The following is a 15,169-nucleotide window of genomic DNA, read 5'->3' as shown; positions in this document are numbered from 1 at the left end:
CGGTCCCAGGATATTAGAGAGACAGAGTGGGTGAAGTAATATCTCTTACTGGATCTCTTGGGTCAAGCTTTTGAGCTGCCCGGAGCTCTTCTTTAGGTCTGGGGAAGGTAATCAGTGTTACAGCTAAATACAAAATGGCAGGGTTTCTTTAGCATAACCAGTTAGCACGTATTCTAAGGGACCATTCAAGGTGAAGTGGCCTGTTAATATCCCTTACAGTCACAGGACAAAAAAAAAAGGCTTTATTAAATAAAGGAACAGTTTAGCTGTGTTGCTTGAAGAAAAGGGCTATGGTAAGTAGCAAAAAGCCACTCTTAAATCATAAATGTAGGCCCAGAGAGGGACTATATCAGTTAAACTAGTAAAATGTTTCCTCACAGATGAGCCCCTAGTATCTACATTATGTGTAATGCCATAGTCACCAAGATACATCACATATGCTTTTTGGGAGTTAAAAAACAACAACTTAGTTATAGCCTGTCTAAATTGTATGCATAAAAATCCCAATTATCTATTAGTCACTAGACAGTTGTTTGTCGTATTTTCAGACCAATGCACATGCTAATCTGCATGGGTGCTAACAGAGTCAGGCTGAGTTGCCCCTAACATCTATGCATACAGTTGACCTTTAATATGGATTTACATGACTAAATATCTAACCCTCAGTGTGATGTAGATGTTACTAGAAGCCACTAGGTGGAACCTAAATACTGTATTAAAGAAGTGGGAAGGGGTGGAAGCATTAGCATGAATTTCACACATTTTAAAAAATCAGTACAGGTTGAACCTCTGTAAACAGTGGAAGGCTGGCAGCTGGAATCGCTGCAGGTAGGCTAACGGCTGCCCGGCAGGGCTGTGGTCTGGTGCATGGCAGCAGGGCTGCCCAGCAGGACTGGGAGCCCAGTGTGCGGCAGCAGGGCTGTCCAATAGGACTGGGAGCCTGGCGTGCCCAACTGGGCTGCCTGGCAGGGCCTGGAGGGGTGGGAGCCCGGTGGGGTGGGATTTGGGCTGGAGCTGGGCTGCCTGGCTTCATTGGGAAGGGAGAGTGGGCAGGCAGAGCAAAGGAATTGGTGGCAGAAATTGGAGCCTGCTGGGAGGCCAGTTGCTGGTCCAAGGCTGGGGGAGGCTGGTAGCAGGAGGGCCAGATATGACCTCTCCTGGTCTGGCAAAATCCCTAATCTGGTCCTGAGGGTGCTGTACCAGGGAGATCCAACCTGTATAATGATTTAGTTTTTAAAATCTATTAACCAAACAAGAAAATTCCAAACTCTAAATATACTTTATAAAATGTGTGGTGACTTTCTGGAGGATGAAACCTGTTTTATGCACTGCTAAACCTCCTCAGTGCTTTCTTTAGCATTATTTCTTTTCAGATGTTCAGTGAGATAATACAGGTTGGACCTCTCGTGCTCAGAACTCTGGTCCAGAAACATCCATCATCCAAATTGAGTTTAGTTACCCAGATATTCCCTTTTTGTGGACGTGGCCAAGTTTCCCACAGTTCCATAAAGTTTTATTTGCAGCCATCAGTTCTAGCTCTGAGTGTTCTGTCCTGTTATTTAGCTCCAATTTACCCCTAAATGTCCGTTAGCAGCCCAGTAAGCAGTGGGACCGTTGGTAATGCTGCTAGACAATTTTGACCTCCCATGGTCTGGAAAATTCTCTGGTTCAGAGCCAATCAAGTCCCAAGAGTGCTGGACTAGAGAGGTTTAACCTGTACTGATAAGTGTGGGATTAATGTCATCTGGCTAGAGACAAGCCCAGTTCAAAACTCCCTTATGTAACTCTGTCAATACAATACACATGTAATATATTCATAGTGTCATTTTTCATGCAGAGGTAAGTTAATGAAAACCTTTAATAAGGGGATCTGTTGCAAGATAAAGAAATATAAAGAAAGTTTTGTTTTGCTATTTAGAGAAGTATGAAACTGTAAGTTGGTGGGTATTACTCTTTTCTATATGCTGCCTCCTGAGTCTGCTTCCTCTTCTTGGAGAGAGTCCCAGGAGAGGGCAAGATTTGGGGAACAAATCTTCAGACAAAGCACAGAGCTAGAAAATGCGTTAACTAATATAAGGTCAAACATAATTTTGCCTTTGTTGTGGACAAAGGGGTACCCTTTGTCTGGTTTGAACTAATGCGTCCTGGTGCTCACTTCCTGGTTCAAGTAATTGATTAACTGCCTCTAATACAGAGGCAGCAGCACAGTGCATCAGGCTGCTCCCTGGGAGTCAAACTGGGAGCTGTATACAGCGGTGTAGTAGTTTGGTTCACAGATAAGCTCATCATACTTATTGGTTACCCATTACATGGCTACATTCTTACATCCCTAGTTTAAACATGTTAACTCATCCAGATTAACCACTGGTTTCTCCAAATGTCCTTCTCCAGTCTGAGAGCAAAACTTGTGATTTAATTTGGAGTTTACTCTGGATTTACACCAGATTAACTAACATCCAAGTCTGGCTCTTAGAATTCACATTCCATATGATCTTGCTACATTGCTCTGAATTCAAATGCTAGCTTGAGAAGTAAACCACTGAAATACCTTTTCAAGTAACTAGACTTTAAACTATCCCTGAAATACTATCTGGGCATGTTAAAAGTGCCCAGATTTCCAAACTTCTTCGCAAGACTAATTATACTGTTACTTGTCAAATTTGGTTGTTTTGTAATATTATCCCTTGGTCACACAAATCCACTTACCTGCCTTGGATGGTAGGAATCTGAAATAAATAGCAGAGACACCTCCTTTTACAAACGTGGCATGCCTCATATCAGATTGTCGTGTCTCATCTAGTTTGTCCTCTGCATGTACACATCATTGTGCACCCAGGATGAGCTCAGCATAAATACAAACCAGCAAAACAGGCCCACTTGCTTTTTCTTGGCAGCCTGTATGTGAAAGGACTTTACACCACAGCTATCTTTTCCTCATCTCATTGGTTTATTGTTCAAAGGCTCTAGTATTTTTTTACTACAAATTAAAAATCCCACCCCCTAAAACTCTGTAATAACCTAATAATTCACAACCAAAATGTCAGTGAATTTCACTTATTACCGTGTTTTAGCGCATATAACCTGCAGGTTATACAAAGTTTTACAAACCCAGCAACCCCCCCGCGGGGTATACATGTCCGCGGGGTATACAAGTTTATTTTTACTTGCGTGGGCATGAGTGTGGCTCCCCTCCTGCAGGCCGGCCAGCAATTATCAGGTACCTAAAAGTAGCATATATAACCCATGGGCTATACACGTGCGCGGATTATCTTAACGTTTTTTTACACATTTAGGAAAAAACGCAGGTTATGCCTGGGTGCGGGTTATAAACGAGTGCGGGTTATATACGCTAATTTACGGTAATTCTTAAGGTTGAGTGAGGGTTAATGGGGTACTTTTATCCTGTACAATCACAGAACTCTACTCAAAGCCCATCAGTCAGTGGAACTGTTTCCATTAGCTTCCGTAGGGTTTGGCTCCAGCCCAGAAGGCTGGCATGCAGGGTGCCGGGTGCCCTCCAGACCTACTGAAGTTGTGGCTTTTGTTCTGACTTCTATGCTGGGCATGAGGGTTTATATTCTCATTCGGCCAAATTGTGAGGTACTTACACACTTTCTACTCATTTTTCTCAGGCAACCCTCCCATTGACTTCAGAGGGAGTTTGCAAACTAAGGTGCCTCCAGACTTGACAATAGGAGTTGAGAGATTTTGAGGGGGACGGGGTAGTGCATGAAGCCTCCCCCTGCAGTGCAGAGAGCCACATGGAACAGCCAGAGCTGCTGGCAGGCAGAGAAGCCTGCCTGAGAGTGCTGCTGGCTGGGAGCTGCATAGCTAAGTGCCTCTCTGCCAGAGCCTGCCTCTGGCACCCCACCCCCTCCTATGCCCCAACTCCCTCCCAGATCCTGAACCCCTTCTTGCCCAGGCCAGAATCCTGTACCCATAACCCCTCCCAGACCCTGCACCCCAGTCTCCTGCCCCAGGTCACAGTTCATCTTTTTAAAAAGTAAGCAAATAGCCCTCATGGTTGCAGAGGTAAATGGGGAAGTGTGGGGCAAGTGGACCCAGAAAGCTCAAAAAGGCAGAAATAAACTACTTAAAATGACTTCTGAAGGCTAAAGGTTGGCAGTACTGAGCGAGTCTGGAAGATAGTCCTCTTCTGGAGAATGGAATTGTCCCATCTGCTCCAGACACCAAGGCTTGCTGACTCTCCTTCCTCCCGGCTGGGTGATTACTTGGAAGCAAAGGCTGGCTTTTCTCTCTGTCCTGTGGGACCGCTGAGAAAGGAGCTCTCCCCTAGTTCTCTGTTTAAATACATGGGGTTTGGTGTTTCTTAAATCACAGTCTAGTCCTCAACTCTCATGATAAGTCTCTCAGTTGGGACTTTCATTTTATCGGCCTTTGCATCTGTTCAATACTCTGTCTGTGGAGCATGCTGGGAGCTGCCAATATAGCAAATGTGCTACATCCACTTTGTAACTGAAAGAATAATATTTACTTATATGTTTAACCAGGCAAACAGAAGCAGAAAAGACTATATAGGAGCAATGCAGGCTATATAAGTTGCTTCTGGGACCTTCCAGTTAGGATAGTGTACATCTGTTAAGTTTCCTTCCTACAGCTCTGGTTTCCAGGAGAGCTGGGTCAGAATCAGAGCTTTAGATATGAACTCCTCTGAATCAAGGGAAATTGAGATTCTGATCTGAGCTTTAGGTTAACAACTGGCAGAATGAACAAACAAACAAACAAGCTTAAAAATTCTGTGAGCTTTGGAGATGTTTAGAGCCCTATTGATTTCCAAATGTAGATTAGGGTCAGTTTTTCAAGTGCTCCACCCCACATATTTTGGTGGAGATGGCAGATGAGGGGAAAGAACAGATTTTCAAAAGAAGTCAGCTCCCATTTAAAAAATGTTCAGCAATCACATGATTCTGTTGAGACACCTATGAATAGATTTTCAAAACACTTGGATGCTGAGCTGCTTTGAAAATCTGGCGCTTTGTCTATACAAATCTAAACCAAAACCACACATCTGAACATCCCACTTTTTGAGGAAGGTTGGATCTATATCCAAACGTGGGCCCAGGTCTAGTGTGCAATTCCTCCTACTTCTGGTTGGGCTGAAAATACTCTGAGAATAGGCCTGTTCATAATACTTTCTACTTTTTCAGGCAGTCCCAAATGGAACCAATCATACAGAACTAAAAAAATAATGAGAAGAGCTAGCCAAATCTTTTTGAATTTCAGGGAAGATTTGGATTACATTTTGTGGAAAGTTTCAGGTTGGTGCTTATTTCAATCAAATTGGCTCACCCTTTGCTAGTGAAGATATAATATTATCTTGGTCTCAGATGGATAATTAAGGTGTGGAGATCAGACAGGTGATATCATAGTTCAAACACTAGTTTCAAGTCTTCACTTTGATAGCTTTAACAAATCCCCTAAAGCAGAATTGTAGAGCTAATGCTGGGATCAAATGTGCCAAAAGCTTTAAAAGCACCATGGAGAATGTCAAAAGAGAGTGATGAGGCTGCCTCACATTTGCATGTGGGGATAAATTGTTCCTGAATCTAATCCATAAATCAAAGCATTAAACTATTGTAATTAGACTCCACAGGAGTCTCTGCAGGGCATAAATATTAGCAGCTGCTCTTCCTATATGACAGATCTTAAAAAAAAATCTATACATGGATATAAATTCCCCTCCTAAAATGAAAAGAAATCTACTTAAAGGTAGCCTTGACCTGCCATAGGACATGTCAGAAAGATGTCTTATGAATAAATACAAGAACATCTTAATACAGTTGAATAACTGAGGAATTAACACTCCACTTACTGTACTGATAAATATTAAATACTAATTACAATGTAAATTATATAAGGACATTTAGTAGTGACTCAGGATCTTCACTCAGGATTGCGTCAGCGCAATGAGTATATAAAATCATGTGTTCCACAATATGAAGTAGGCCTGATTAGGGTTGCCATGTGTCTGGTTTTCGCCCAGACAGTCTGGTAATTGCGTCTTCTGTCTGGTAAAAAATCCCAGAAAATACCCGACATGTAAACATGTTTTCTCGGGTATTTTCCTCCTGCAGCTTGTGGCGGGGATGAAGGTGTGGGGAGTGTGGGAATTTAAGGTCGCCACCCTCCCCTTTTTTTTTTCTTCAACCAATTTTTTTTTCCCTCCCTGTTCGGGATTTTTGTGTGAAAGTATCTAGCAACCCTAGGCCTGATCTGATTCCCACAGGAGTCAATGGGAAGGCTTCCATAAATTTCAGTGGGAGTTGGATCAGGGTCAGAATACTCCAAAACACCAGCCAAATAAATGTGCTATTTGAATAAATATACAAGTCACATTTTATAGGGGAGCCCAGTTTTCTAGAATGGAATGGCCTGAGCTTTTAGGCCTCAGTTCAGCAGAGCACATAAGCAGATATGAGTTCAGTGGGGATCAAGCATGTACTTAAGTGCTTTGCTGAATCAGGTCCTTGATGCCTTTCTCCACATTAATCTTCAGATTTCTTATGCTGCCAGTATGGCTGGAATGCTCTTTCTGAACTCAGACAGATTTCATTTCTTTCATCTTTCCAGACCTGCCTCTTCAAGTTATCCCTTCTTTTTCTCATCATTAGTAATCCTCATACCCTCTCTCCTTCTCCTGAACAGTGTCCCCATGCGGTAAGGGTGTGTAACTTACATTCTGTAGATCTCACACATATTCCATGTAAGTAATACATGATAGTAATACATGTTCTGGACCATTCATATTAGTTCATGTGAGATCATACACTAGCTCATATAAATCCAATATGTAGGACACACACTACTTAATGACAAACTTAAAAAACAACAAATGGTCTGGTAGCACTTTATAGACTAACAAATCAGCTCACTTCTTCAGATGACTGGAGTTTTGAGTTTAGGATGTACAGACCCAAAATAAATTAAAATATAAGTTGCATAGAATTTTATTCCATATGTTATCCTATATCTTATGTGTGTTTTGTCTTACTTAGATAGTAAGCTTTTTGGGACAGGGAACACATCTTAAATGTATTTGCAAAGAGTGATTAAAACAGTGGTATATTTATTATACCTCTCACATCTTACTTCTATAGGCATTTAAATTACTCTGACCAATCCAGATATATTTGATGCCGGGTATGTATTTAGGGCACTCTGCCTCCCTCCCCTTCCTAATAAAACCTCACTGCCCCACTCAGACAATTCTATATTACTGATGTTTCAGGGATGTGGCGTGAGAAGCGTATGTTTAATATGTAAAAGGCCAAACTTTGCTCCCATTTACACCGATGCAACCCCCGTGAATCCATTTTACACAGAAGATTATCTATATTATCTGAACTGTCTGCTTCTTTAGATGATGATGGGAGTCAGGTTGTGTTGCTTCTAGTGGTGGACTGGTTTTTACGTAAACAAGGTTAATGAGTTTTTCAAGTAGTTTTACTTCTAGAGCAACATTGGAGATGGAAGTCAATATTACCTATCCATAATGTGAGATTACCAAAATGCACAGATCAGAGGCTTCTCTTCCAGGCAGTTAAGCAAAATAGCTGTAACACCGTTAGGTAAACTAAAATTAATTAATTTTTGTACATATACTAAATATATATGTATCTGATCAAACAAATAATTTTAAGGTACTCCATATGCTTTTAAATCAACAAACAATTGTCTTTTGTAGGACACATGACTTAGACTTTCTTGGATTCTGCCACAAATAAAGTCTTTAAAAAATCTTTAGTTTACAGGATAGAAAGAGTACTACAGAAACACCAAAATGAGCCCCAGCTCATGCGTTAATATGCATGAGTCATCTTTAGCTACTCTCATGCATAAAGTTACTGGTGTCAGTGTTTTCAGATTTGGGGCATTGGATTGTAAGCTCTTTGTGTAGCATTGCTTCTTTCTTTTATATTTGTGTAAGGTCTAGCACATCGTGGGCACTCTTGGAAACAGAAAATAATAGGCTTTTAAATTTAAATTTTGGCAGTATATAGGAATTATATTGAATATAGAAGGAAAGTAATTCAATGCATAACAATATTAATAGGAATATAAATCAATCCATTACAGACTTTAAATTCTTTTGTGATCTTTTCTTTCTTCTGCAATGATGAAACCATATAGTACTAGGAAAAGGTTATATTAATGTCTTCTAAAAGTTGCAGATCTCTGCTTTTTTCATCAGACTTTCTAGTGTGGACCCTGGAAGGTGATTCATTTTAGCTTAAAAAACACATTAAAAACAAGTGAACAGTGACAAATGTTAATTTAAACATGATTTTGGTTTTTTACTGGATTGATGATCAGTTGACCCATGTCACATGGGGGCTTTGTGAGAAGAACAAGCAGATTGTAGTCTCCTCTAAATCCCTTAATTTACAGTGCTTGTATGACACAAGCCTTTATGGGGTTATAAGAGAGCCCCCTGGTTTTTCTCCCATCCTTGTCTTAATGCATGCTTGTTCTTAAAAGCAGAACTCAACACTGTGAAGTGCTTTCCTTTCTGTACTACTGATTTATGCACATTTGCTATTAATGTTGGTTGTATAAATCCCTGTGATACAGAGTCATTAAGATGGAAGGAGAGGAAAAAAAATTGTAAGCTACACAGAATATACGATAGTTAATTATCCACACTTTGTTGAATAGTGTACCAGAGACAAGAGTGTTTGCTTCAGTCTGATTTAGCTAGTACAGCTGCCACAACTAAAATACATAAATTAAATCAAATCTATTAAAATGTGTTAATTAGCTGGCTTACAACAGCTCTTAAGAAAACTCAGAGCATTTCTGCAAGTGTTGATCAATGAAGTTTCACTTAAAGAAACCCCAGAGAAACTCACTCTACCTGATGTTTTCTTTCGGGTTCAATAAACTAACATCAGTTATTGGCTGCTCAAATGGATGGAGTTCTCTGCATGTTTATGGGCTTGAGGGGCGGGGAGAAAGATTATTTTTTCCTTTATTGCCAAGATATTCTTCCTTGTAAAAATGTGTCTTTGCCATGTGAAATACCTCAATACTTGCCAATCCAATAAATGCAAAGATTATGTAGATGAAAATTCCAGTGGCCTGGGCCTTGGTCACAGTGTTATTTAAATGAATTGGCAGAATAACCCCCCCCCCCCCCCCCCCACACACACACCAAAACCTTTATTCCTTTCCTCCAATGTTTGAGTAATTTCTTTAAAATCCTTTTCCATTCTCATTCTCCTGATTCCCTTTTTAACATTTGTCTCTTGCACAGCAATAAAAGGAGACTTTAAACTCTTGTTCTAGTTAAATGCTTTTTGGGAAAATAATAGAATTCTTCCTGTAGAGTTAGGTCTATCAATCTTCACACCTTGTGGCCTTGATTTTATTCATACAGGATTGATTTATGGAACTGCTATACTGTTGTCTTGCTGGAGAACTTCTCTGATGCGTATCCTCCATGGAGACTCTAAGTCAAAACGTCACACGGGTCACCATAAACCTCTTTAGCTGCGTATGTACAAGCTTTATTCATGTGCCTTTCTAGCAACTTCAAAGGATTCCTCATGGAAGTGTTCACTGACACAAGTACAGGTTACTAAATTATGTCCTTACTACGGATACTTGTGAAAGTGACCCAGACTATGTCCGTTGATATGCTTGTCAATGTAAAAAAATGAACTACAGTAGATCTCTTTGCTCTTATTGCTACTGCTTTGAAGCCCTCTACTAGAATGTGTTCCATTAAGTTTGAGGCTGTACATAGGGTTGCCAACTGTGACTGACGCTATTCCAGGAGGATTTTTTTCCCATGACATAATGTCACTTTCTCAAAGTATCTTATTAAAATCTCCAGGATTGCTTTCAGTAATCCCTGGGAGATTGGTTGCTGAATCTAGGAGACTCCAGTCCAGTCCTAGAGGGACAGCAACCTTAGAGCATCTGTGATTTTCAGGGCCAGATTAAGGCAATCTAGGGGCCTCTGCACTGTAGTATGGCTCCTCATGTTCTCATCCACCTATAAGTCCCATCTGCCAGGTCCCTAAACCTTTGTCCCTCTTCTCCTTGGGGAGGGGGAAAGTGAGAGAGCCAAGGAATCTATATCACTTTGGAAGCTGGGAAAAAAATCCTCTTCCTGAGATAATGTGGGCCAAATTTTCAAACAAGGAGTGTCAGATGCACATCTGGTGTAAGTTATGCTTTCGGTGATGCTAAGACAAATAAATCCATTCAGAAGGAAGGATTTCCTTTCCCTAGAAGCTTTAATAGATATACAAATCCCAATTCTGGACATGCAAACCCTAAAGATGGACACTCAAAATAGTAAATAGGCATGTAAAACTAGAACATAAGAATGGCTATACTGGGTCAGACCAAAGGTCTGTTTAGTCCAGTACCCTGTCTTCTGACAGCAGCCAATGGCAGGTGCCTCAGAGGGAGTGAACAGAACAGGCAATCATGATCCATCCCCTGCCACCCATGATCCATCCCCTGCCATCTTGGCTAATAGCTATCAGATGGCCCCATCCTCCATGAATTTATCTAGCTCTTGGATGAAAGGGTACAGTATATCAATTTTAATAAAGAAAATAGAATCTCAAAACTCTTTACAAATATAATAAATTAAATTTTGGAACCAGCCTGTGTATTAAACACTATACAGTAATTACTACCCTTCTTTTACAAATGGGAGGATTGCTGCAGAGAGACTGACTTCTCCAAGGAGTCACAGCAAGTTAGTGGTAAAGTAGGGAGAGGTTCTAGAATTTCTTACTACCAAGCCCTAGATCTAGTTGCCAGACAATATTTGCTCCTTGCGGGCCAGATCCTGACTTCATCTTAGCTACTCTGATTTACAACAGTGAAGGATCTGGACTGCATTTCTGAGTGAGTGACAATTTTAGCTATGTAATTCAGGATTTGGGAATCCTGTTAAGGTGCTCATGTTGACAGGGGCAGGGATTGAGCAAAGGGGGCAATTGCCCAGGGCCCAGTGATTTAAAGGGGTTTGGGTCTTTGGCCACCGTCAGCAGCAGTGGCTGGAATCCTGGCCCTTTAAATCGCTGCCAGAGCACCGGGCTGGAGCACTGTGTGCTCAGAACATCACTGAGGGTTTAGGGGTGGGGCGTGCTGCACTCTGGGCAGCACTGAAGCCTAGATGTTCTCAGCCCCGCCTCTTCCACTCTTGGCCCCACCCCTTCCAGAAGCATGGAGCTGGCCTCCTCCTGTTTTGCTCATGGGCCCATGGAGGCTACCATCTCTCCTGCCCATATTTAGGAACTTGGCTGTCTAGGTCTGATATCCTTTCCAGATTGTTGCAGACCAAAAGAAAAAAAAATCATTTAACTTGTGGGATGCCATCTACTAAAAATAATTCTTTTAAGTCTCCATTTAAGCGATGTGAACAAAACAGGGAGAGGTGTAAGTGATCACACCAGTAAAATCTCCATCAAATACTTCCCCATGTTTTCATTCTTGCCTCAAGGGCGGGTTTAAAAAAACAGAGAAGAGAGACCTTTTCAGAGTTGTGATTTGAAATTGTTCAATGAAATGACAAGATTTGAATAATGTACTAAAGTTGAAAATGTCACTGTTGTGCAGGGAAAGGCATCATCCAAAGCTGTCAGAATCCGAATACATAAAACTGCACATACTGTAATTCGTCCAAAGTTGCTATCAAAAGGAAAATAAGGGCGATATCTCTGTCAGCCAAAATGTCACACCTCAGAGATTTAGAGGATGTAGTGATTTGTTGACCTCCATACTATTCAGTGGGGGCATATATGTCTTCTCCTTGTATAATTCCTCCAGTCTTTCTTTGACATTCCAGCCAGGGCAAGGTAGCTACTAATATATGATGCCACTAATCCTCTGGGACCCAAGCAATCTGAAGTTCAGCATTTGGCAGGATGCAGTACATCTTAGGAAGTAAGTCTGTGGAAGAATGCATGAATACATTCTGTTTGCTTTTTACTATTTATCTTCATCACCCACTGACTTTTATCAGTAACTCTGCTGAATACCAGTAAGAAAATGTTATGGAAGTGTACCAGGGGACACTGACTAAGAATGGACCAGTTATGCTGCCTAATAGATACATCTTTTTTTCTGTGACTTTAGACTGTTGCTCACAGCATATATAGACAGGAGTTTTTTTGAGTCAGCTGCTTCAGATAGGTGTTTTCCATGGGAGGTTGCATGTATCAAGTTGAGAGAGGCCGGTTCTCCCCCGCTTCTCCTCCCAATCTCCCCTGGCCAGCCCTGCTTCTCCCCCCCCCGCCCTGCTTCTCTTGATCTCCCCCAACCAGCCCTGTGCCCCCCCCCAACTTCCCAGCTGATTCTCCTATGCTTCTCCTCCCAATCTCCCCTGGCCAGCCCGCTGCTCCCGTCCAGCCCCGCTTCCGGCGGCTGGTTCTCCCATCCTCCTCCTTCTGATCTCCCCTGTCCAGCTCCCTGTCCCCCCCACCCCGCCTCCCCCATCCAGCCCTGCTTCCGCTGGCCGCTGTCCCTCCTCCTCCCTGATTTTCGCCAGACAGCCCCGCTGCCCCCAACCCTGCGTCCTGGAGGCTAGTTCCTCCCCACACACACCTCCTCCCAGCCTGCCCCGCTCCCCTCCTGGCAGCCACACTGAGGCCCTTGGCCCATAGTTTGGAAAATGCTGGTGTAGCTGATTAACCGATAAGCAAAAGCTTATAGGTTAATGCTATAGACCAATGTTTCTCAGCTAGTGGTACAAGTACCCTCAGGGGTACTTGAGAGAAATCTGGGGGGGGGGGGGGTATGTCAACACAATTGAAATTTGGAAAAAACTGAATTTGTTTTAAGTTTTGCAGCGCTTTATTTTTTTTGTACTTTTTACACCCCAAAATTTTGCCCATCCAGCTACGATTAAGTTGTTTAAACAAATGTGATGCAATGGTAGAAAAAAATTTGTGTGTCTGAAAACTGTAGGTACTGGGAGTACTTTTTAAAAAAATTTTTTTAAAGGGGGTACTTTATAAAAAAAAAAAGGTTGAGAAACACTGCTATAAACTACACGCATTTCCCTCCTCCCTCCCATTGCCACTAAATTGTTTAGCAGGCTACCCCTGCTGTGGCTCTGGATTTAAAGTGTATTAGGAGCTGGGCAGGTAGGCAGTCTGGCTCAGTTCTGGTTCATGCTGGGTCTGGGAGATCAGACCCCTCCATAGACAGGGGCTACTGCCACTCTGTGCTGCTGTCTCTTTATCAGAAGCAACAGCGCAGGGCAACAGGCAGGCGGTGCATGAGGGAAGCTGTTTTTTTAATTGGCTCCCCTTGCAGACCAGCTCCTGCCTGGCACCCTGCGCCGCTGCCTCTGATACAGAGCGCACTGGCTGCTGTCCCCTCCCCTAGGGACTATAGAATAGTTGACTAACTGATCAGAATTCTTGAGGTTACTCAACTATTCAATTATCTGATATTTAACATCCCTAAAGTTGAGGCTGCCAATTAGGGCAAAAGTGTGGTGGTGAGTTTGATGTTGTAGTTGTAGCTGAGATCCACCAAACTTATCCCACACAGCCATGGTGGTGGGGGAAGGAGGGAGATTTTTACTCCGTACAGAGCTGAATGGGTTTCAGACTGATAAATCTACACGTGAAGAGCTCTGGAGTTTATCAGCAATGCCATGAGGCATCTGATCTCCCAGTAAATGCTACTTGTTACATCTTTAAGGAGGTGGGTTAGTTTCTGCAGCATTGCCAGCACCAAACATTCAAAACTCATCGGTCAAACCCTCCTCCTGACTCCATCCAAAATCACAAGTGGTTTAAAAATCATTAGATTTATAAATTAATAATATACTTTGAAGCCTTTTCATTTGTCTGCTGGTTTTTGAGTCTTCAGGGTACACTTGACTTATGTTTCATGCTCTCCTCTGCAACAACCATGAGACCTAACCATTTCCTTTTTATTTATTTATTTTTTACAAAATTAAAGATGAAGGTCTCACATGTCTTCAGGAGCTGCAGCTTCTTGACTATTACAGGACTCATGATAAAATCATGAGAGTTGGAAGCATTAGGTCTGGAAAGATACCTTTAAGTAGATCAAGTTCTGACCTTAATGGAGTATAGACAAGTGGGGATTTTCCTCTCTCAGTATACACAACAATCTCTCTTGCACAACTTTTGGATTCTTCAACCACATTCTACAATCAAGTGGCCTAGTGGTTTCTTAAAAAGACAGTTTCCATTAACTAGACTACAATGAAAATACAACACGCAAACAAATTGACATTTATTGAGAAAATGTTTGACAAGCAAACGGCAAGTATACAGTTAGCAGTTATCAAGCAAATGAGTACATCCGGGGTCAGGTTTTGGGGTTAGGGTGAGGGGGTACCCGGCACGGGGGAGCCCGGTTACTTGGCCCGTTCCGCGATACCCGGCGTACCCCGTGGGTGAGACCCACTGGTGGGGTGTCCCCATCATCCGGAATGCCAGTCGTGCCCCTTGCGTGGAGAATACAGAATATATGTAAATTCTGTAGGATGATGGGGCGGGAGGGGGAACATGGTAAACCCCCCCAGAAAAAACCCTCCCCTGGTGTCCAATGACACCGAGTCCTTAAACCTTGTTTGTCCCTCGGCGTCCTCTTCTTCCGCTTACTTGTCCTCTGGAGCGATGGGGAGCGATTTTTTTACTTAGTCCTTGGGGAGAGAGGAGGAGCAGTAGAAAAACCAACATCCCCCAAAGAAACCCTCCCCTGGTGTCAAGTGACACTGAGTCCTTCTTGTCTCTCGGCTTCCTCTTCTGCCGCATCCTTGTCCTCTCTGGGCTCGCTGCCACGGCTGCCGAGGGGCCCTCGGGGGGGGGGGGGTAAATTGCCCCTGGAGGGGCCCCTGTCGACCCCCGTAGTAAGGGGCAGCCATTTAGTCCCGCTGTGGCCAGCGGGGTTATAGTTCAGAGGCCCGTTGAAACAGTCCAAGCACCAAGGTCCGGTTTCAAAGTCTCAAAGTCCAAAGGGATAAAGTCCTGACTCGGTATCAAAGTCCTAGAGCGGTCTGGTTTCAAAGTCTCAAGTCCAATGGGATAAAGTCCTGACTCCGTATCAAAGTCCTCAGAGTCAGTCGGGTCCCATGGCTCCTCTTCTTCCGCATCCCTGTCCTCTGGCACGGTTGTGGACCGCACCTGGGAGTGGGCCACGA

At 42.8% G+C, this 15,169-nt stretch overlaps 1 long non-coding RNA gene across 2 annotated transcripts in view; it reads left to right on the top strand.

Moving 5' to 3' along the window:
- Positions 1 to 780: 780 nt before the first annotated feature.
- The window catches only part of LOC112544557 (uncharacterized), a 121,064-nt gene continuing 106,675 nt past the window's right edge, over positions 781 to 15,169 (top strand). The window contains exon 1 of one of the 2 annotated variants that reach the window (XR_012902379.1): positions 781 to 828. This is a non-coding gene — a long non-coding RNA (uncharacterized LOC112544557). The remainder of the gene's footprint in view (positions 829 to 15,169) is intronic. The other variant, XR_012902380.1, reaches the window with a different exon arrangement.

This window comes from Pelodiscus sinensis, chromosome 3 (assembly GCF_049634645.1).
Source record: "Pelodiscus sinensis isolate JC-2024 chromosome 3, ASM4963464v1, whole genome shotgun sequence".
NCBI classification, from domain to species: Eukaryota; Metazoa; Chordata; order Testudines; family Trionychidae; genus Pelodiscus; species Pelodiscus sinensis.
The sequence above is the reverse complement of the archived record's forward strand: the minus strand, read 5'-3'. Positions and strand labels throughout refer to the sequence as shown.